The 23693-nt window shown below is 39.3% G+C and overlaps 1 long non-coding RNA gene across 2 annotated transcripts in view; it reads left to right on the forward strand.

Moving 5' to 3' along the window:
- The window catches only part of LOC122556297, an 82354-nt gene that overhangs the window by 47053 nt on the left and 11608 nt on the right, over window positions 1-23693 (forward strand). Inside the window, exons 1-2 of one of the 2 annotated variants that reach the window (XR_006313491.1) lie at window positions 2482-2512; window positions 21631-21787. This is a non-coding gene — a long non-coding RNA (uncharacterized LOC122556297). Of the gene's footprint in view, window positions 1-2481; window positions 2513-21630; window positions 21788-23693 lie in introns of those variants that run through there. The other variant, XR_006313490.1, reaches the window with a different exon arrangement.

Genomic DNA, 23693 nt, shown 5'->3' on the forward strand with positions numbered 1-23693 from the left:
AAATTCCTCTCCATCTAAACCCTTAACACTATGGCAGTACCAGTCTATGTTTGGAAAATTAAAATCCCCTACCATAACCACCCTAGTATTCTTACAGATAGCTGAGATCTCCTTACAAGTTTCTTTCTCAATTTCCCTCTGACCTTTAGGGGGTCTATAGTACAATCCCAATAAGGTGATCATCCTTTTCTTATTTCTCAGTTCCACCCAAATAACTTCCCTGGATGTATTTCCGGGAATATCCTCCCTCAGCACAGCTGTAATGCTATCACTTATCATTCTTTGAACATTTTTACATCTTCCCAGTGTTACCCAATGGGCTTTTCCCCTCATGAACACTGCCTGTTCACTCACATTGACACTCTTAGATGCCTCAAAGAGGTGTGTATTCTCAATCTAGTCTTCAGTTGCTAGATAATTAGGTGTTTCTGGATCCTGCCTAAATCTGTCCAGCTTCCCATTCACCAGCAAATACAAAGTGTGGCCTCAAGTACCTATTCATTCCTTCACTGCATTGAGCGAATGCACATAGGGAGCCTCTGCCTGCTTTTGACCCAAAGGTCTCTGCCAATAGCTGAGTTTCCAATGATCCCAGCGCACCTTCAGCTCCCTCATGGACTTGGTCAATTTCAACTTCGCTATAATCTGCTCCCTCTCTGGTTGCTTTCGATAGTTTCCACCAATGACTTGATGCTTGGTCTGTGGAATCCTGCTGACAATGCCAGAAATTTAATGTGAGGACACCGAAGGTTGAAAGATCATGAAGCAGGGATACTTTATTCTCCTAGCATCAGATCATTACAAGCAAGAAGGGAAATTAAGTATAAAGACTACATGATGTACAAAGAATGACAGCATTGATTAAGTTAGGCTGAAGAATTCTCTGACAGCCTGCTTTCTCTTCCCAACAACTATCTCTTCAGCAACAGTCCATTTGACTGTTCCGGATCCCCAAACTCTCAATTGCTATTATTTCTGGAAGTCCTGGAAAACTGCTCAGTTCCATTGTTCAGTACCCTCCATCACAGTCACCATCTGCTGCTGAAGATCTCGTTTCACTGTTGCCAATTCTTATTAAGAAAAAAAGAGAAACTATTCCCTCTTTCTGCAAGTAGTGACAAATCCAAATTCATTATGCAGAAAGTCTGAAAATCAAATACGATAGATCTTTTCTTCTGATGAAAACATGGTAGTTGTACAATGTTCTATAAAGGTTGTATACTCAAAATCAATAAATTCTCAGTTACCATGAAATAGGCTATTTTTTGAAATTCTCATTTCTATCATGTCAATCCTGGGGAGATGGTTGTATTGGTGTTCTGATGCCTGTTACAGAGAGATGGACTTCAAAGGTGGCCTCAAATAATTTGCATTTAAAAAAAAACATCTTAACTTATTAATTCAGTGCTCCACAAAAAAAATGAAGGCAGTTCTCTCCAATGCCATGGCAACCCTGAACATCAGGAATACACAGTGATATTTTTAACCTCATCACAACGTTTTCCTTTGGTGATATTAAACTGCGATTAAGTTAAAGCATTATTCAGCACTAATACATAATGGTTACAAAGTAAAGAAAATTTCAGGACTGACTTCAGGAAGCAGAGCTTCAGGCAAAGGATAATTAACTCTTGGAATTGACAGTCATCCGAGAACCAGCTACAACATAGATTGTGTAATGGAGGACTTTAGGCATCTACAGAAGCAGGAGACTAGTGGCCCTTTGTAGGAGAAACTGAGTTGGCAGATCTCCAAACCTCGTTGAGTTTTTGTAGGATACAAATATTGGTGAAGCGAACTTTGGTGGTGGTGAGACTGAAATATGAAAATACAGCTGAGACTTTAAATAACATTAGCATTAAATAACAGAAGCCTGAACACATGCACCAGCCAGTTTTGTAACAGTTTTTACCCTACTGTTGTTAGAATACTGAATGGACTCACAAACTCTTAACATTTGCCTATACTGGTGTTTTTGTTTTTGCTGCTGTTTACTATTATTTACTATCTATGCTACTTAACTATGTGATCTGCCTGTATTGCTCACAAGCCAAAGCTTTTCACTGTGCCTTGGTACATGTGAAAATAAATTCAATTCAACTTAATTCAATTCAGTGAGAAAATGACAATGAATGTGAATTATATTGCAAAGACAGAAATAAAGCACTCTGCATGTGAGATTGGCAGTTAAGCTTCATAGAGACTGGGCATCGTAAAGTTTAATCTGAACAAACTGTTTGGAAAACGATGTTAAAAATCAAACAACACCAGGTTGTAGTCCAACAGGTTTATTTGAAAGCACTAGCTTTCGGAGCACTGTTCCTTCATCAGGTGTTTGTGGACTATAAGCTGATGTGCTTCCAAATAAACCTGTTGGATTGTACCTTATGTTGTGTGATTTTTAACTTTGTACAGCCCAGTCCAACACCGGCATCTTCAAATCAGGGAAGAATGGTGAATCATTGCTGCTGGAGGTGGCAAGTGGAACAGGATGGCTTTAATCTCGGTAATGGTAAGTAGAGAAAATCTTTTTCATCCATGATTTGATGCTGGTTAAGTTAGACAGCACAGCAACAATCATTTAGTCAAGGGTGGTGGCAGACGTTTTGCTTCCATTACCCTGTCAGGAAAACCATTTAAGTGTTAGTCACTCATTGTATAAGAAGTTCTTCCTGACATGAGCTCTGAAATTGCTTTTTACTGGATTGTCCTCTTGTCCTACGTTTAAGTTGAAGTAATTATCTGCATGAATTAATTCAGTTCTACTTAGTACCTTATGGATGAATATAAGACCCTTTCTCATTCATTTCTTTTCATGGTTGAGTGTTGTCAGAATGCATTGTGAAGGAAACTCGAGGTTTATGATTAAAGGGTTTGATTTCACTTTTGCCAGTGAGCAAGGGAGGATGAGATGGAGTTAAATATAGAAAATTGTGACCCCCCAAGTTACCAAAATTAGGAGTTACTTAATGGGTCTATTATGTTATCTTGTGAATTATATATTTAAATGACCTCACCTGTGTATTTAGGAGACTCATTTACATTTATTATTGGCTGGCTGATTTTACAGGACTTGGAAAATCTGGCAGCTAATTGGCAGAGGGATTAATGAGCTTATACAACAAAGTGCTTTTTAAAGAAAGAGGAAATGTTGTCCACAAACACCCAAATTCAAGCCAGTCCCCATTTGCTTCTTGATTGTAGATCTGATAACCCCCGCCCCTCTATCCTAGCCCCCTCGTCCTGTGATAAGCCAGTGACGCCCTCCTGATTACCAGTTGAAATTCCCCATAAATCTCTGATCCATCTTGGTTGCCAAGGAATGTGTCTACATGATCTTTACCTGCAGCATCAACTTCAATTTTTCCCCTCCAGTAGCCAGATAACGTGTCGATCTGGCCAGAATTAAAAAAAACATTGAGTCCTACTATAACTTTGGCAGGATATCTTATTTTAAGGAATTATGGTGCTCCCTTTGTTTTCTTACTGTAAGTATCAGAACCAATGTTTCCAAAATTCAGTACAAGGATGAACAATACAAACATGCCAACAAGAGAGCAATAGAACACACCTAGATGTGTGTTGGGTAAGATAGAATGGAGAAGTCATTTGCAGGAGATGTGTTGGGTGCATATACACAGTTACAATGGGAAATTGGTTGTGACATGGATTTTCATTGACAACCACTGTGGCTGATCTATATTTGGCTAAGATAATTTCATCCTGTAGTGTAAAACTGCTTCTATCAATTTTCTTTCTTTCCAGCACAGCACATTCTATTGAGTATTCAGTACCTAATAAGGGTGACCAAGTTCAAGTGACAACCAAGACAGATAAGAGCATGTACGTACTATTTGGAAGTCAGCCCAAAATTGCACTATGGGTTTTATTGTGCTGCCATCTTATCAGCAAGAAACTGAATATAGAACACAAATTACAAAATTGAAAGTGAGCAATTAGTGGAGGATTTTCAAATTGTGGCTGATTTTTGACAAATAAAATTGATTATATTTTAATAACAGTGTGTGATAAGAAAGGCTAATTTTCCTACTGGGATTTTGGTCTACAGTGTACTGTTATGCATTTGTTCTGATAGTCTAAGACATTGAGGTGGTGGTAGTAAGTCCCTCTATAGAGAAAATTTCAATTCTTTACCAGTTTCCAAGTGGTAATGGTCTAAAAACCTGTGATCCCACTCTCTGGGAATTACAATGGCTGGAAAGGGGTTTGCTATTCTTCAGTTATGCAGCTATTACTTAAGCTCACAGGAAGACTTGCATCAAGCAGCTGATATGCAGTCCTGAACTTTTAAGCTTCAGGGCCCTTTCCAACATCACAGCTGGTGATTTTTGACAGGACGAGCAACATCCATAATAGCAGCAAGGCAATACCTATACGAGAAATGAGTGATGAGCTACAGGAGGAAAGATCTGCGGGGAGGTTTGTTTGATCATGACAATTTTCCAAGAGCACATTGATTCAGATTAAACTGATCATGTGGGTTCCATCAGACTAAGCTTTTCAAAACAAAACAAAATAATGATTACACCATATGAAAATAGTGGGGCGAATTCTATCACACAATTGTCTAAGGGGCAAACCACAAACACGAGAATGCAGATTGGAGAATGAATGCTACAATATTATTCTGATATCTAATCCAGGCAGCCTTTGCATATAACCTTCCCTGCTGAGTGCACTAGTATCACAAAACCTACTGTCGCGTGCAATATTAGCACAAGAACTCTTAAAGCTAGTGATTAAATATTAATCCAAGAGCTGCCAGAACACTCACATCCTGTGGATTACATTATTTTTGTTTCATTGTTGCTCGATGAGATCTCAGTTAATGCTTGGACCCATCGAAACAAAAGCTTCCTGCACTGTTCCACTGATGTTTTTCATGTCTTTCCTTAAAGTTGAAACTGGCCTTGACAGTAACAATTGCAACCCTGGAACAAGGCAACGAATTTGTCAGAGACTGTGAAGGTAGCCCCGTCTATATGTGTGGCTTCCTTCAGACTGCTAACATTTGCAACATGTTTGCAATCTATGAGATCATAGTGATTTCCTATTCAACTAGAGATAAATTAATTTCATTCCCTCTTATCAGTATGAGCAGGCAATGCAAACATAATGGTTTCCAAGGACAACGGAGTATGAACTTTACCTGTGGTCACCTGTGAGGATGAATACTGGTGGATAGAACAATAAATTGGAGTGCCAAGCCATTATACAGTGCCCACCATAGTTTAATGGATGGTGAGGTGAACATCAGCTGCATTTCCCATGCATAACCCAATTTACCCCCTTATGTGAGTAACTAATGACCAATTAATGGACTTCATCTAACTGCTGCTTCAGTATAAATGGTGACAGGAGATGCCTGCAACCAACTTGTAGTCTGGCAGGTTTAAAACACCAGGACTGTTTCTGAGAAAAGGGGGAGGGTCTTGATTCACTGTTTTGCTTCCCTGTGTGCAACCTCCCCTCCATCCTGTCCAACATGCTTCCTGGTAGCCCTTCACTGGGGTCTGAAATATGGTTTCAGAAATATCGCAGACTTACCTCAACATCTGGATCCATTGCTAAATCTACTTCCTTGGCCTACCTTCTGGTTTTGTGTAGTGCTCTAAACATTCAGAGCTGTCAGCTTTCAATTGGTTGGCAGATCTTTCAAGGGCTTCCTGGAGGATGGATGGATGTGCACCCTGTCTCACACAGAAAAATTAAAACAGGGCAAGTAACTAAGCTCACACTAGAGTATGTAGAGCCCACTCTTATTGTAACATTTAGTTCCAGGTTTCCCATTGTGGCAGGTGCTGGTGAGGACACACAAGATACATTGCAAGCATCACAAGCCAACATTGTGCTGTGACAGAACCGAAAAGGATGCCACCAGTGTGTGACCAGAGCTATCATCAGGCAGATAATTACACCTTCATTTTTTTGGCAGTCTGGAATTTTTCAGTCACTCTGCAAAACCAAATAGTAGCTCCTGAGCAGCAAAGGATCTGAGCTGATGACACAATTCATGATTCTGGTTCAAATGAATGTCAAGCTCTGCTGACACAACTAATATGACAGATTAGACCATTGACATACTGAAGTAATGATAATGCTACCCGGTCTGCTTTAGAAGGAGCCTTGTAGTACTTGGGTGGCTATTAAGTTCATGCTGGTATGCTGGTCAAGCTCACCTTCATGAAGGAACAGCCCTTGCTACTAAGGATCAACTGAAAAGTTGAGGAGGGGGAGAATAATGAGGAAGAGGCGCTGCTGCAAACTGACAGATCTTTTCTTGGCTAGTTGCAGTCTGGGCTGGATGGGTTGACACTGAGGGCAGCAGGATCATAAATGCTGCCATATTGAGAGAGAACCTTTGCTTTGTGATACTATTGCATGGTGGTACCTCAGCAATCCTGACAATTTGTATGAGGTTAAAGAACTTGATGCCCCTAAGCTCCTTTGAAAATCCATGGTGTCTGTAACCAAGATGCCAGGAGCTTACGAGATGTCATGAAGTTGGAAAATTTTAATTGAAAAGAACTTCAAGTGGCATAGCACCCACTTTGAAAAAGAATGGATTGTAATTTAAACAAGTTTATCTCTAGAAGCACAATCAGCTGATACTGGCCTGAGAAACACTGCAATGTCAAGCCCATCACAAAAATATTGAAACATGTAATTGTACTTTAGCATTTTTCCAACTCGCTACCTTCCCCATCCTAAAATCTATTTTGTTCTTGCATGCTATTTTACATACATATGTCACAGGACTGGAAATAGACTTTACCTTTCTAATAGGTTTTATACTTTACTTCAATGAATTTTGCAAATAATTCCAGTTCTTCACTTGTGTTACGTCTAGAGATCTGACTGCCCTGTATTTTCTTTAACATATATGGAATCATAGAATCCCTATAGTGTGGAGACAGGCCTTTCAGCCCAACAAGTCCACACTGACCCTCCGAAGAGTACCCCATCCAAACCCATTCCCCTTACCCTATCTTTACCATTGACTAATGCACCTAATCTACACTCCTGAAAACATATGGGCAATCTAACATAGCCAATTCACCTAACTTGCACATCTTTAGATTGTGGGAGGAAACTGGAGCACCCAGAGTAAACCCACACAGACAATCACCCGAGGCTGGAATCATACCCAGGTCCTTGGCGCTATGAGGCAGCAATGCTAACCACTGAGCCACCGTGCTGCCCTATATCTTAAAAATAATAAAGTATGTATTGAATTGGAAAAGCAGCTCTTTTAACATTTCATATTCTGTAATAACTAATCTCAGAGGCAGTAAAGAGGAGTTTATGTAACTCTTCACAATACAACAGCAGCAACCAGCTGAGCTGGAATGAGAGTGTTTGAGCTTGTATGAAAGCATTCTTATTTAAAATGAGATCAGTCTTAATTTATACTGCAATATTAAGATTTAGGATTATACTGGAAGCTGTTTGTGCTATTATGAATAAGACATTGGCTATCAAATGGTAAATCCCACATGGGTCCAGAAGTGTATGGATGGAGTTCATCATCAGTTTCATGCTGAAAAAGATGGGCTTTAATTTCTGCTTGAATGACAAATAAATATAAACCTGTTGGCAGACTTCCCAATGCATCAGGCATTTTGTTGTGTATAGCTATCAGCCTTCATCTGTAGCTTAGCCTATTGATGCTTTCATATGAGTCCTCTGCAGTGAAACTGAAGGCTAAAATCACTTGATGTAGCAGGCTGACATTGATTCTATCCATGCCAACCATTGCCCTGATTGCAATGCACTCTACCTGGTATCTCTTCATGTCCAACCATTACCTCTTTGATGGTCCAGATTAATCAGTTTCAGTAAGAATATTATTGCAGGCTTCAGCACTCTGACACTGGGACTAAATGGAGACTCTCCCAACCCCCACCATTGATGCCAGCAAGGAGTGAGCACAACATTGCTCCCAGAGATGGCCTTCTAATTGTTTGCCTCCAAGTTCATCATCCCACCTAAAGCCCATGCCTCAACAACCCCACCATGAGGCAGGTGCTCACGAGAGCATCTCAGAAATAGAGGTTTTTATCAATGACTAAGGCACAAGGCCACATGTTGTGCAAGGGGGACTTTTGATATCATATTTTGAGGCTGTTTCATACTTAATAGTTCTCTGAGGACTTGACTACAAGACCATAAGAAATAGGAAATAATGAAACCATTTGGCCCATTGAATTTGCTCCATCATTCGATCATGGCTGATGTGTTTCTTAGCTCCATTCTCTTGTCTTCTCCCCATAATTATTGCTAAACAAGAACCTATCTATCTCTTTATTAAAGACACTTAATGACATGGCCTCCAAACCTTTCTGTGAGATGAGATCCACAGATTTTAACACCTCTGGCTGAAGAAATTCTTCCTTATCTCAATTCAAAAGGGTCGTCTTTTCACTCTGAGGCAATGCCTTTAGGTCCTAGTCTCTCCTGCTAGTAGAACAGTGTTTCCACATCCACTCCATCAAGGCCTCTCAGTATTCTGTAAGCTTTAATCAGATCCCCTCTCCATTCAGTACAAAAAAAGACTCTTCAAAACTCCACATATGAAAAGCCCTTCATTCCTGGGATCATTATTGTGAACCTCCCCTGGAAAATCTCCAACAACAGCACATCCTTCCTAAGATCCAAGGATCAAAACAGCTCACAATATGCCAAAGGTAATCTGACCAGAACCTTATACAGCGTAAGCAGTACATCCCTACTCTTGTATTCTAGCCCTCTGAAAATAAATGCTAACATTGCATCTGCCTTCCTAGCTGCCAAATGAACCTGCATGTTAACATTAAGAGAATCCTGAACTATGACTCCCAATTTCCTTTCTGCTTCAGATTTCCAAAGCCTTTCCCCATTGAGAAAATAGCCTCTGCCTCTATTCTTCCTATGAAAGTATATAACCTCTCACTTTTCCACATTTCATCTACCACTTCTTTCCACACTCTCCTAGCCTATCCAAGTTCTTCTGCAGCTTCCTTGCTTCCTCAACATGACTTGCCCCTCTACCTAATCTTCACATTCCTGGACACTATCGGCAATTTAGTGTGGCCAATCCACCTAACCTGGACATCCTTGGATTGTGGGAGGAAACCAGAGCACCCAGAGAAATCCCAAATAGACACAGGGAGAATGTGCAAACTTCAGACAGATGCCCAAGGATGGAATTGAAGCTGAGTCCCTGCTGCTGTGAGGCAGCAGTGCTAACCATTGAGTCTTGTTGTGGCTTATCAAGCATTAGGGCTAAAGAAAGACAGTGCACTTGTCCCACCTTAGTTGTAAAAAGCATAAGTATAAAAGCTGACAATAGAGTGCATTACTGGATGAGTGTCATATTATCAGAGTCAGATTTTAGTTAAATATTAAACAGAGGCTACATTGGATCTGTCAGGTGCATATAAAGGATACTGTGATACTGTTTCAAATTTATTCTTCAATTAACGTAACAAAAAGTAGATTATCTGATTGTTCCAACATCTGGGGGTAGTGGGGGGGGGGGGGGGGGGGGAGCCTTTTTATGCACTCATGGAAATTGGATGTTACTGTCTGGGCCTGCACATATTGTCCATCCTGAGGCTGCCATTTGAGAAGGTGATGGTGAGCCTCCTTCTTAAACTACTGAAGTCCATTTTGTGTAGGTAGATCTACAATGCTGTTTGAGGGGGAGTTCCAGGACTTTGACCTAGCAACTCTTAAGGAATGGTGATACATTTCCAAATCAAGATGGAGAATTGCTTGGAGGGGAACTTGGAAATGATGATGTTCACATGTATCTGATGCCTTTGACATTCTAGATTATTGTAATCATGGATGTGGAAGATGCTGTCTAAGCTTGCTGTACTGGGGCCATAGCTTTTACATTACATAAGCAATTGCAATGTAATTTGCTGCTCAGTGATTTGAGACATCAGTAGTCATAAAAGGTGTTTTATTATTTACTGTACAGATTATTCAGTTCTAACTTATTTTATTCTCTAGTTTAGTTAATTTACTTTAAATGGGTTAATGTTTCTTTTGAAATAGTGGATAATTACATAAAAATGTATTCAGTAGTTGTGCAATGCACAGTCATTCCTCGTATTTTGTCCATTTGAAAAATTTGCTAACTTTTTTTCCAACCTCTACCTGGACTGAGCATATCTATATGATTGTGAATTTTCCATGCTAAATAAGGTCCATTATATTATTTCTAAATTCAATAATGATGTTAAGATATAGCTAAATGGAATATAATTTATAATTAATTACTTAATGTAAGACAGATATTATATCCAAAGGTGACTATAGGTTTTTATTTTGTCGTAATCTATAATCAATTCTATTATCAGAGATTGATTAAAGGACTATACCTGTACAATTTTAAGTGAAAGCAATAAGTAATCATTTGGTAGTATAGAACTTGAGTATTTCTGGAAAAAAAAGATACAGTCTGTTGAAGTTTGTTTTGTCTTGCACTCAAAAGGACAATTAACAAGAATACGAACTAAAGGGGAAAGTGATACTTTTCGAATATGAGAGGATTGTGCTGACTGGTTGTCAAGTAGATTCTGTCTGGTAAAGGCATTGATATGGAGAAAATGGCAGTTAATGATGATTAGCAATTAACTGCCAGCCTTTGCTTAAATTTTAAACCAAGCAGGTTGACTCTGATTGTTCAAGATATTGTCCTAAGAATTTAACTAGTGAATGGCTTTCACCAATTTATTTTATTTGAAACAGGAGCAGTGAGTGTTATTGGCCTTTCTGTTTTCAAACAATAGGGTCCTGTGTATTAATATATGTAGATTGTAGGATATACAAGTACAACAAACTTGACAATCTTTCTCACACACTATAAATGTTAGATTTCCCCTTAATTAGGTATTCATGTGAATTAAGCAGATGAATGCATGATGAAAGCAACAAATATCTTTGCATTCTTCTATGAATGACCATTGAATAATGTCTCGCTTATCTAAATGACTATCTAACAAAAAGGAATGGAAAGTATTAAAGATTGGGAAATACTCCACAACAAGATAACCTAAAATGCCAAATTCTTCTTTTCAAGTATCTGCTGAAAGTAATATATGGAATTCATCCTTTTATCCAGGCAAAAAATATTGTTACATTATCAAATAGTGGAGAGAGGGACTTGAGGGCACACATGTACTGAAAGACTGATAGAATACTATAAGATGAAGACTAACAATAGTATCTAGAAGTCTAAAGGAATTATCTAGACCACGTGTAGTTTCAGGCAATATTTCTGAGAAGAAAGAATATTGGCCATAATTGATCATAATACCCTGAAGTGAGTCTGCAAAGATGTGATATCATTTATAGTAGTGTAGCAGAAGGTAAACTTTTCAAATTGAAAAATTGCAGACAAGTTACAAATCAAATAGGAAACAAAGAGGAACAAAGAAAGAAAATATTAATTTAAAATCCTGCACAGCTGTAAAGTATACTGTTGTTCTTTTTGAAAAATAAAGCATGGGATAGTATGGTTGATTTAAAACATAAGAAATCAAGAGAGCGAATTTTACTCTGCTTTTTTATTTTACAATTTTGTTCTCTTTGTGGTTTTATTTGGCTACTTAAGGGCCTCACTAGTGAAGGGGCAAGAAGACTAACCAAGAGTCTTCCCACCCAGAACGTAATTCTTGTGAAGATGGAGGGGTTCAAGTAAGGCATTATCACCTGCCCCATTGTCAACAATTGAAAGCCCTACCTCAAACTCATCAACAGCTGAAGTAGAAGGTCTTTCATTTTATCCCAATTACCCTATTGAATACGAACCTAAAATATTCTGATAATCAAATGCACATCTGTCCACAAGTGGCAGATTTCTTTGAAAACAGAGATGTTGTAAACATCGTTCCTCAATGAGGCTGAAGGAGCCTCCTGCCCAGAACTCTTCCCCCATCATCCTCTTCCCTTAGGACACAGTGTCAACTGCAACCAAGTATTCCTCAGTTTAGACAGCACACAGTATCCAAAAGCAAAATGACAAGATACATAGCAAAAAGATAATCACTAAAACAGCACCATCATGCTTCATTGCTCTAAATTATATTAATCGTCTGTTAGGATACAACTGTTGGAGGTGAGAAAATTTGATTAGAAAACATTATATGCTCCGTGCATGCTAATGGACCACATAATGACCAGCTGAAGTTTGTCACAGGGATATATCAGAAACATTCGTTAGTGGATATTATAGTTGGTACGGTGCTAGATACCAGAATTTTATTTTTGTTGTAGCTGTATTTTAAGAAATTTGTTTATTTTTATTGATAATGGCCATAGTAAAAAACATAGTTTGCATTCATGGATCAGACTGATACCAACAATGTGCGGTTCGATGCCCATTTCAATTGAGGGTTGATAATGTCGATGCTATAAGGCAGACATACCTACAGGCAGAGAACTGCAAAAAATAAGCTGCATTATTATGAAATACAGTTGGACTCAGAAAGAATAAAGTGTCAGATCTCACTGGGAAAATTCTGGCATGTGCATAGCTACAATCATGTTGCTATATATGAAACTACTAAATTTGTGATGAGGAAGAGATACTGGTATATTCTGAGTTGCAAATTGCCACAAGCTATTGAATGGCCCCATTGATAGACTCACAAAAATAGGATTTCACCACCAAGCTCTCAGAGTTTCAAGAAATTGCCACATCTATGCCTTAAGAATAAATAAAACTCACCACATAAAGTGGGCCCTGTTAAAATGTGTTTCCTGCTCTTGTTATGTCTCTTAACCTGGAGGCCACGAGATGGAAGATTTAGAACGAGAATTTCATTCTTAAATTGTTCAGACTGTCTTATCAAAAAACCACTGCAGGTAAATTTTGACAAGTTTTATGGAATGTTTCCCTCCAAGACTCCAAAAAGGTTGTGTGGTGTTATCTTCCCATGGTTGTCTCATTAATGAGACACCATGCCCCACGTCACTCATTCATTATATTCTCCTATTTGCCACAGGATGAAGTAATAGCCAAAGCCAGGACCTGTCAGGATTCCTAACAGCAATGTTTAAAGCACAGCCATATGCCTGGTCAAGGCCTGCCAGCCCGTAGCTGCCCTGAATTCATTTTTTTCCACTCTTAACATATCGGACAGAGAATAGTTGGACACTGGCTTTGGAGATAGGGATTTGTAGGGCCTTCCAAACAGGATGGAGTGTGGGATGCAAGGGAAGAGAGAAAGGTGCGTGAGGTCACTGTGCATTATATGTGCCCTGAAGTATTGGTATGTAATGCAGGCTGAAGAACCAAGCGGCAACCTAGAGATAGGTTACTGCTTTGACGCTCATGTCAGGAATTGTTGCCATCTAGTTTGTATGCAGAAGATGGGAAAGTGAAAGCCTTCATGCTGTCTTGGCCCATTTGGAAGCTTGGCACTGACACTGGAGCACCACGTTCATGCTAAGTGTTAAAGAATAAATCAGTTTACTCAAATTTTCCAATATTCGGGTTAACAGAAAACACTGAACTTCTATCATAAAGCAATCAGTTCAAAGCACAGGTAAAATAAATAATGAATTATCAACATAACTCAATGAACTGAAACTCTAAACCCCTTCTTAAAAACCTGCACAACACACAGGCAAACAAATACAGATCCTATGGGTGAAGGGAAAAATACTGGGGAAATACAGGTTAATAGTGCCAGCCCATAGAATTCAATGGTGGTCCCTTTTGATTCTTTGGGTCCCTTCTGATTTTCAAACTCCTTATTTCCATTTTCTTTCAGTTCTTCACTGAAGACACAAAGGACAAAGAACAATACAATGCAGGAACATGCCCTTCTGCTTCCAAACCTGCGCTGGCACATTTTGCCCTTCCATACTAAAACTGTCTTCACTTACATGATACATATCCTTCCATTCCCTTCCTATTCATGTATTCATCCAGACACTTCATGAATGCTGCTATTGTGTCTGCTCCCACCACTTCCTCTGGCAGCTCATTCCAGGCACTCACCACCCTTTCTGTAAAAGCTTGCCTCACACATCTCTTTTAAATTTCTCCCCTTGCACCTTGAACCTGTGTCCCATGGTAATTGACCATCATCCCTGGGGGAAAAAAGCCTCATACTTTCCACTCTAGCTATCTTACAAACTTCTATCAGGTCGCCCCTCAACTTCTTGCATTCCAGTGAAAACAAACCCAGACCATCCAACCTTTCTTCATAGCTAAAATCCCCCATACTAGGCAATGTCCTGGTAAACCTTTCTGCACCATCCCCAAAGCGTCGACAGTCTTCTAGTCGTGTGGTGATCAGAACTGTCTGCAAAATTCCAAGTGCAACCTAATTAAAGTTCTATAAAGCCACAGGTTTCTTTCACTACCTTATCCACAGTTCCACCAATCTTTGTACCATCCTCAAACTTACTAATAAGACCAGCCATGATGGTTCAGTGATTAGCATTGCTGCCTCACAGTGCCAGGGACCCAGGTTAAATTCCCGCTTAGTACGACTGTCTGTGTGGAGTTTGCACATTCTCCCCGTGTCTGCGTGGGTTTTCTTCTGGTTTCCTCCCATGATCCAAAGATGTGCAGGTTAGGTGAATTGCCCATGCTAAATTGCCCACAGTGTTAAGTCCATTAGTCAGGGTAAAATTAGATTCTCTACAGTGTGGAAACAGGCCCTTTGGCCCAATAAGTCCACACCATCCCTCCAAAGAGCAACCTACCCAGACCCATTCCCCTACATTTACCACTGACTAATGCACCTAACACAATAGGCAATTTAGCATGGACAATTCACCTAACCTGCACATCTTTGGACTGTGGGAGGAAACCGGAGCACCCGGAGGACACCCACGCAGACACGGGGAGAATGTGCAAACTCTACACAGACAGTTGCCCTAGGCAGGAATCAAACCAGGTCCCTGGTGCTGTGAGGCAGCAGTGCTAACCACTGAGCCATCCTGCCACGACCTGATATAGGGTCAGGGCATGGGTCTTCAGAGGGTTGGTGTGGACTTGTTGGCCCAAATGGCCTGTTTCCATGCTGTAGGGAATCTAATCTTCCTCCAAATCATTTATGTCAATCACGAACAGCAGAGGTCCCAACACTGATCCTTGTGGAACACCACTTGTTACAGCCCTCCATTCTGAAAAACATCCTTGTCCCACTACCCTCTGTCTTCTATGACTCAGCCAGTTCTGTATCCATCTTGCCAGCGCACCCCTGATACCATGTGACTTCACCTTTTGTACCAGTCTGCCATGAGGGACCTTGTCAAAGGCTTTACTGAAGTCCATGTCGACATCGTCAATCACTTTTTCATCATCAATCATCTTCGTCACCTTCTCAAAAAAATCGATCAAGGTAATGAGGCATAACTCCCTCGTACAAAACCATGCTGTCTATCACTAATCGGTCCATGTACTTTTAAATACATATAGATCTTGATCCTCAGAATCTTTTCCATAAATTTTCCTACCACCGAGGCTCACTGGCCTGTAATTTCCTGGATTATCCCTGCTATCCTTTTTAAACAATGGGACAACATTAGCTATTCTCCAGTCCTTTGGGTCCTCTCCTGTGGCCAAAGAGGACACAGAGGTATCTATCAATGCTCCAGCAATTTGTTCGAGCATTGACGTACTTCTTTGTATCCTCTTTGGTCACTGGTGAGATCCTGGAGGACTGGAGAATAGGGAAGTTGGCCCATGAATCGTAACATTTTTAAGGCACACCCTACAGCTACCAATGGGAGAAAATAGCTTGCTACCTTCAAAGTTATAATTGTATCACAGCAAAAGGAGAGAGAAAGAAAGAGAGAGAGGATCTGTTGCATTCTGGAGACCTCTCACCCGTATTGCTTACTCACTCTCTGCTCACTTGCTCAGGAGTCAAACAGACAACTGATCTCATACTGATGTCTCCCTACCTATATATTTGATTCTAGTTATGCGACAATCAGCAACTGGGTAAAGCTGACTTTTCTGACATCCCCACAGTGTTGCGGCACATAGACATTCTCCCACGTTGCTTGAACAACACAACAGTGTAAACTCAACTCACAATGAGTTCCTGTAACTTGTTTTAAATGTTTTTAAAGGAATTTTTAAGCTCCTTCAATACTGCTTGGCTTGAAATAGAACTTTTCCCATTTTGATCTGTCGTTGAAAATAAGGAAAAAAATGTGATCTTTACAATACCAATGAGGAAAAATGACATAACAATGTTTAGAACATAGAACAATACAGTGCAGAACAGGCCCTTCTGCCCTCAATGTTGTGCTGACCTGTGAACTAATCTAAGCCCATACCCCCACACTATCCCATCATCATCCATGTGCTTATCCAAGGATTGTTTAAATCTCTCTAATGTAACTGAGTTAACTACATTGACAGGCAGGGCAGTCCACACCCTTACCACTCTCTGAGTAAAGAACCTGCCTCTGACATCTGTCTTAAATCTGTCACCCCTCAATTTGTAGCTATGCCCCCCCCCCATACAAGCTGATGATATCAGCCTAGGAAAAAAGACTTTCACTATCTAATCCTGTGATCATCTTGTATGTTTCAATCAAAACCCCTCTTAGACTTCTTTTTTCCAATGAGAACAGGCCCAAATCTCTCAGCCTTTCCTCATAAGACCTTCCCTCCAGACCAGGCAACATTCTGATAAACATCCTCTGCGCCTTTTCCAATGCTTCCATATTCTTCTTATAATGGAGTGACCAGAACTGTCCATAATATTCCAAGTTCAGCCACTTTCGCGTTTTGTATAATTTCAGCATGACATTACAGCTCCGGAATTCAACCCCTCTACCAATAAAACCTAACAACCGTATGCCTTAACAGCACTATCAACCTGGGTGGCAACTTTCAGGGATCTATGTATATGGATTCCAAGATCCCTCTGCACATCCACACTACCAAGAATCTTTCCATTGACCCAGAATTCAGCTTTCCTGTTATTCTTCCCAAAGTGAATCACCTCACATTTATCTGCATTGAACTCCATTTGCCACCTCTCAGCACAGTTCTGCAGTTTATTCAAGTCCCCTTGCAATGTGTAACATTCTTCCACACCGTCCACTACTCCACCGACTTTAGTGTCCCCGCAAACTTACTAACCCATCCATCTATGCCTGCGTCTAAGTCATTTATAAAAGTGACAAACAGCAGTGGTCCCAAAACAGATCCTTGTGGCACACCACAAGTAACCGAACTCCAGCTGAATATTTTCCATCAACCACCACCCGCTTCTTTCTTACAGAAAGCCAGTTTCTAATCCAAACTGCTAAATCATCCTCAATCCCATGCCTCTGCATTTTCTCAAACAGCTACCATGTGGAACCTTATCAAAGGCTTTACTGAAGTCCATGCAGACCACGTCAACTGCCCTACCCTCATCCACACGCTTGGTCACCTTCTCAAAAGATTCAATGAGGTTTGTGAGACATGATCTGACCTTGACAAAAACATGTTGACCATTTGCAATTAAATTATTGCTTGCAAGATGATCATAAATCTTATATCTTATAATTCTTTCCAAAACCATTCCTACAACAGACGTGTGGCTCACTGGTCTATAATTACCTGGTTCATCTCTACTGTTCTTCTTGAACAAGGGCGCAACATTTGCAATCCACCAGTCCCCTGGTACTAAACCTGTAGACAATGACAGCTCAAAGATCAAAGCCAAATGCTCCAACACCTCCTTCCTGGCTTCCCAGAGAATCCTTGGACAAATCTCATCCAACCCAGCGGACTTGCCTACTTTCATTCCTTCTAGAATTGGCAACACCTCTTCCTTACTAAACTCTATACTTTCTACTCTCTTTATCTCATATCTCATTCTTCTCCTTTACAATATTCTCATTTTCCTGAGTGAAAACCAATAAAAAATATTCATTTAGCACCTTTCCGATTTCCACAGGGTCCACACACAAATTCCCATTTCTGTCTTTGATTGGCCCTATTCCTACACTAGTCATCCTTTTTTTCATTACATTCCTACAGAATGCTTTAGGGTTCTCCTTTATGCATGCTAATGCTTGCAAACAACCCTCTCATCTCTCATAAGTGCAAATCTCATCTCATAATTCAACTTTTGATTAGAAAATGGGACTTTTGCTCTTGACCATTGGAAGTTGCTCACTGCCCATCTCATACAATTCTTCCAACTTTGTTGCTGAAGGCCACATTGCTTAGATGCTTGGAGGATTCCACCCTAAAACATCTGTGTCTTTTTTTTAAACCCTCTTGTCTCTCATTAAATCCAATTTTATTTCCCTTTATTTCTTTTTCTGTACATTTTGAATCTATTTCACTCTTCTAAGTTTTGAGAGAGGATCCACACTAATAATTAAATCACAACATTTTCAGAGCTTTCATTTGATTAGATTGGCTCAGAATTAGAAGATTCAGCCAAATTGGGCTGTACCTGTGCTTATGCTCAGGATTAGTCTCCTTCCAACACTTTATTATCTATTCCTAACTGCATTCATTAAACCCTTTCTCCATCACACTTTAATCTAGTTGCCCCTTAAAAAAAACATTGATTCTATCCACCTTAACTTGTGATGACAAGTTTCACATTCTTACTGCTTTCGGCTAGTGATGTTCTGCCTCAATTCTCTTTTGGAATTAACTTGTCACTATCTTCCAACTGTTTCTTTGCACTTCAGCTATTTATTCACATAAGAAAGTACAGAGCTCTAAACGTTAAGGCAAGTGCTATTTCAATCAATATGAAAGAGCTTAACTTTTACAAATGTTGTAAAATAGGTGATGATGGGAAGTTACAATGAAATTGCTATTTCCAAAGATTAAAATAATTGTTAACAGCTCCTCTCAGCCTGAAATTGCACCATTTATGAATGTAGATCAATTTCTGTTTTTATCCATATTCATGGTGAATCCCTTACTTTTTGTTTAATAAGAAGGCTTTCTTCTAACACCTAGCAGCTCAGCTGTAATGCCAGGCTGAATCTTACAATGTTTTGGCTAAGTGACAATTACATTGGGTTTGACAGAGGTGAGGGCCAGTGAGCGTTCTCACCATATCGTGTCCAACTTGCCTCATTGACTACCCACTCCAAACCTATGATGCACCTCTTGCTTAATGCTAGCCTGATTGTCCCATTCGCCATAGCTGGAAGAACTCACCAATCACTGGATTTCCCCAAGTAGACCAGTATTCTTGGTTCCTGCGTCATCTTTAAATCCTGGCTGAACACTGGGCCATGCATTGGAATTCCAGAATTGCCCTTCAACATCAATGTAATGGCATAGCAGCCTCAAAATCATAGTGCTTATGACAATAGCTGACACTTCCTCACACATATAGCTCCACTTACTTGCCCCAGTTGCTAATAACTAGGCTACGCAACCCACCTATCCTTGGCCACATCCCATCCTAAAAGACTGCTAAACTATTTCCAATGCCCACTGTACACTATCACATACAGGCAAACATGGGTGACATTGTATCAGCTTCTGTATCAGTCAGAATGCAGCCATGGTCACAGTGGGTCATACTTGTCCCACAATAACCAGCCTTTTAATGCACCTGGCCCTTCCAATGTAGCAGGTGCACAAGACAGAGGGCATACTCCTCTAAAAATATAACGGTGATGACATTACCTGAATGGAAACTGTTCCTGGAGATGAGTTCTGATAAATAATGATAGGTGTTGATGAGGCAGTTAACAATCTCCATTCATAGCATCTACCTACTGCCTAGCAAGAAATTGAGCTCAGCACTCGGAAATTAGTTGGAAAATGCAGCCAGTTGTTCACAATTTTGAAGTAAACTTCACAGGACTTGTTATGCGATTCTTCCAAATTGTTTGCCATAGTCCACATCATACAGGCCTCAACAGGATTCCACCCTCTTATTTCCATGTTCTTACCCTCATCTTTCTTTTCTGTTTGCACTAATGTGCAATGGATCAATGAGCTTCAATATGTGTCTTTTTTAAATTCCCATCCTTTTATTTAAATCTGTTTCTGATTTTAGGCTGCTCTCTCATTGCAACTTCCAACTGTAACCACCTTCCTCCAACTGTAACCACCTTCCTCTGACATTACTGGTTGTGCCTCAGTTACTTAGGATCAATACTCTGAAATTGCTTCCTTCAACAGCTTTTCCTTTCCATCGCACTCTGCTTCTTTAAGAACTCCTCTTGACTTATCCCTTTTATCAAGCTATTGGCCAATCAACTTGATATTCAATGTCATTTTTATAAGATTACAGTGGATTAGATTAGGGCAAGAAAGGAGTTGGGAAGTTATCTACTCCGAAATAACTATTGCCTTGCCTGATTAAAATTGAGCTCAATAAATTTTATAGAGAGCAATACCTGTGAAAAAAGGAGCTGTTAATGATGCCAGTGATCAATCAGCTTATTTAAAGGGTCAAGAACTGAGTCAAGAACAAGTTGAGGAGCAGGTGGATGATTTTGTACAAATGATTTTGATGAGGAACAAGGGAGAGATGGAACCAATGTCACACAGTGCAGTATGATTGGGGTCAAGGCTGAGATGAGAATCCTGAAAGGGTTGTGTTGGAATCTAAGGTAGCCAGGCAGATAGACTCAATTTTGAAGAAAAGAAAATCGATAAATTCAACCAGCACATCATCATAGGTCAATTGGGGTGGATGAACAAGTTAGGTTGCAGAAGAAGAGGAGTCCGGAATTATCCTTACCTGCCAAAGGAATTTAAAGAAGTAAAGTAGTTTTCCTGTTGAGAAGGAGATGCAGGATTGTTTAGGAGGAACTATTCTGTATTGGGCAAAATAATGATTTAAAAAAAGTACAGATCATTCAGATATGAGATTATAATAAATGTAGATTTAAGTTGACATAACATTTAGTTATATTCTACTTTTAAATCACTTTTGCTAAAGTTTGTTAATTCATAACAGTGAGTCAGATTTTCCCAATTTCAGTTAAAGCGAAATTCCGGTGTCTAGTCAGCTGTGGCTTGGAATGATTTATCTCTTGCAATCTTGAATGCTTCACCTCATTAATTATGCAACCAAGTTCATTGGTACCATCTCACGGAATCGTGTGACAGGATAGGCTGAAATGCTCACCAATGCTGGGACATTCTGGCAAAGGCAATCATTTCCATATCTCCTGCCATCTGCAACTGACTTCAGAAGTTGCGCTAGAAGCTGGACCTCACACTGATGCTCGATCGTTATGGCACAGAGAAAAATCTCATACCTTACCTCATAGACAGGGGTCTGGTTGTGCTGGTGGACAAGGTAGCAGAGAGGAGGGCAGTCATTTTTGCCGCAGACCAGCAGATGATGAGAGTTCGGACCCAAATTGCAACATGGGTCAAAGAGGAGGAGGCCGCTGAACCCTCAGAGGATTCATCGGCAAAGTCTTCACATGTGTTCTCACCCTTATTTACATGTCAGGAATTCTCACCATCTAGTTTCTCAGGAAGAAAATGTAATGTTTAAATAACATAAGTTGGGGTATTGATGAGATAGAAATGCCTTGAAATAAAATAGCTGCCTTTCAATGGTGAGATTCAGAAGTCACCATTCAAGAGAAAATCATGAAAAATATTCTCAACTTCGAGATTCTGATTTTTTTCATTCCCTGCAGGTTTTTCCAACTTTTCAACCATTGCTTCTGCCACACCAAGGAGGGGAATATTCTGACCATGAAGATCCAGAGTAATTTTAACTGGCTTTGTTGTATGCAGACAGTGGGGATTTCAATCATTTTCAGCAAGGGTAACAGAGAAAACAAACTGTATGAAGTGAGTAAGATGTTAATATATCCATAAAGCTCAAATAATGTACATTTCTTGCATTTACACCATTCACATGAAAGCATTGAGTTAGCTGCATTAATTAAGGCACACCAAGTTGGAGGCCGATGAAGGGCAGTGTAACTTGAGGAGTAGCTCAGGTTCAAAACTTCAGTTTCCTTAGCAAACTAACACTTTATGACTGCTAATGTATCCCTATTCAAGAGTGCAACTTTTAATTTCCATCCAAATAAATATTTTAACTTTTAATAAGAAACTACGGTGACTGCATTTCAAATGTATTAAATTATTTAATTGAACATGCATAGCAAATGCATAAATTGCAAAATTCAGAGCTTTTTCCATTATCAAGGAAATGCAATCTCTGAAGATCTGTGGTCCTGAAATTTTACATTTTGTAAATAAGTAAAACATGACTGCAGCATTCTGATAATCACTGACTGCTTCATTAAAAATTGATAACATGACTAAGAGACATTAAGCAAATATATATAAAAATAGCTATTGGTCTAAATCAGCAAAACAATTATATTTTCACATTCCCAATTATAATTGATATACCTATGCTGTCTGCAAAGGATGAAAGCCATGTTACTAAAGTGTGCAGATGGGAAACTACATTTTAAAAACAAGGAGTTATCAATTGTGAAGATATTTACTGCAGCCAGCAAGTGACCCCACAAAGCTTAATAGTTTAAAAAGAAAGAACAATGCAGTGGTTCTGTAAGCAGCATGTCTCGCTTTGATACTCTGGCCCATCAAGGCATACAACTTTCTTTCTTTTCTATGTGTGATGGCGTTTTCAGTGCAGAAGCCTTTTACTGATCTACTCTCTTTGCAGTTTCTGGCTAACTTTTTTTCATTTCTGAAACAATTACACTCTGACATTTGTCAACCGAGTGATTCACTGGTAATAATTAATTCTTCTACAGGCTTGTTGTTATATTAACTCTAACTGCAGTTATCAGATTTCTTTGAATTCCCATTCATTAGTTAATAACAAATGTGTTCGTGCATTAAATTTACAATATATCACTTTAAGGAATTAATTATTATGCAATGGCAATGTATCAGTCTAACTTATTACGTAAATTAAAAATCTATTCCCAGTGCATATGATCATTAACACTCCACTTATGAACCTAATTATAATATGTCACACAAATTAATTAAGTTTGCAACTTGCTGTGTTGAACAGTGAGTATCCAATTGCATCTCATCCAACATGTATATTAGGTGAAACCTTTTAATTTCTAAAAATTGTTTCTTATTCATTTTCCAATGTTAATTTGCCATTTCGTTAATTTGGTGTAACTTTACATTTGCACTTTTATATTGTTAAAAATCACACAACGCCAGGTTATAGTCCAACAGGTTTATTTGGGAGCACTAGCTTTTAGAATGCTGCTCCTTCATCAGGTGGTTGTGGAGTATAAGATTGTAAGACACAGTCCTGTGTCCAATTTTTAAACAGGGCCTCATATCATCAACAAAACTTACAAAAACTGCAAAGGAAATGGACATTCAGGTTTTTCAATGTTATTTGAACCTTTAATGGTAATGACATCATTGGGAGCTAGATCAACTTTAGCATTCACCTCAGGTATTTCATCATCAGCTTTGAGTTAATTCAGTTCCCTCACATTGTAGATTTCCAATATCTGATATTGTATGCTTTTGCATCCATCCCCATTATTACCACAGTTAATTGTAAAGAATGTTTTATTGTGAATACACAGGATTTAAAATTATTCATTAAATTAAATAACTTTAAACAATATACCAACTACTTTCAATAAATTCAATTCTAAATGCTATCATCCTGGTAAATCATTACAAAGCATGATGCTACCAGTGCTTGTTGTTTAGACAAAAATATCCACTACTGCAAATA

This window comes from Chiloscyllium plagiosum, chromosome 13, assembly GCF_004010195.1.
Source record: "Chiloscyllium plagiosum isolate BGI_BamShark_2017 chromosome 13, ASM401019v2, whole genome shotgun sequence".
Taxonomy (NCBI): Eukaryota; Metazoa; Chordata; class Chondrichthyes; order Orectolobiformes; family Hemiscylliidae; genus Chiloscyllium; species Chiloscyllium plagiosum.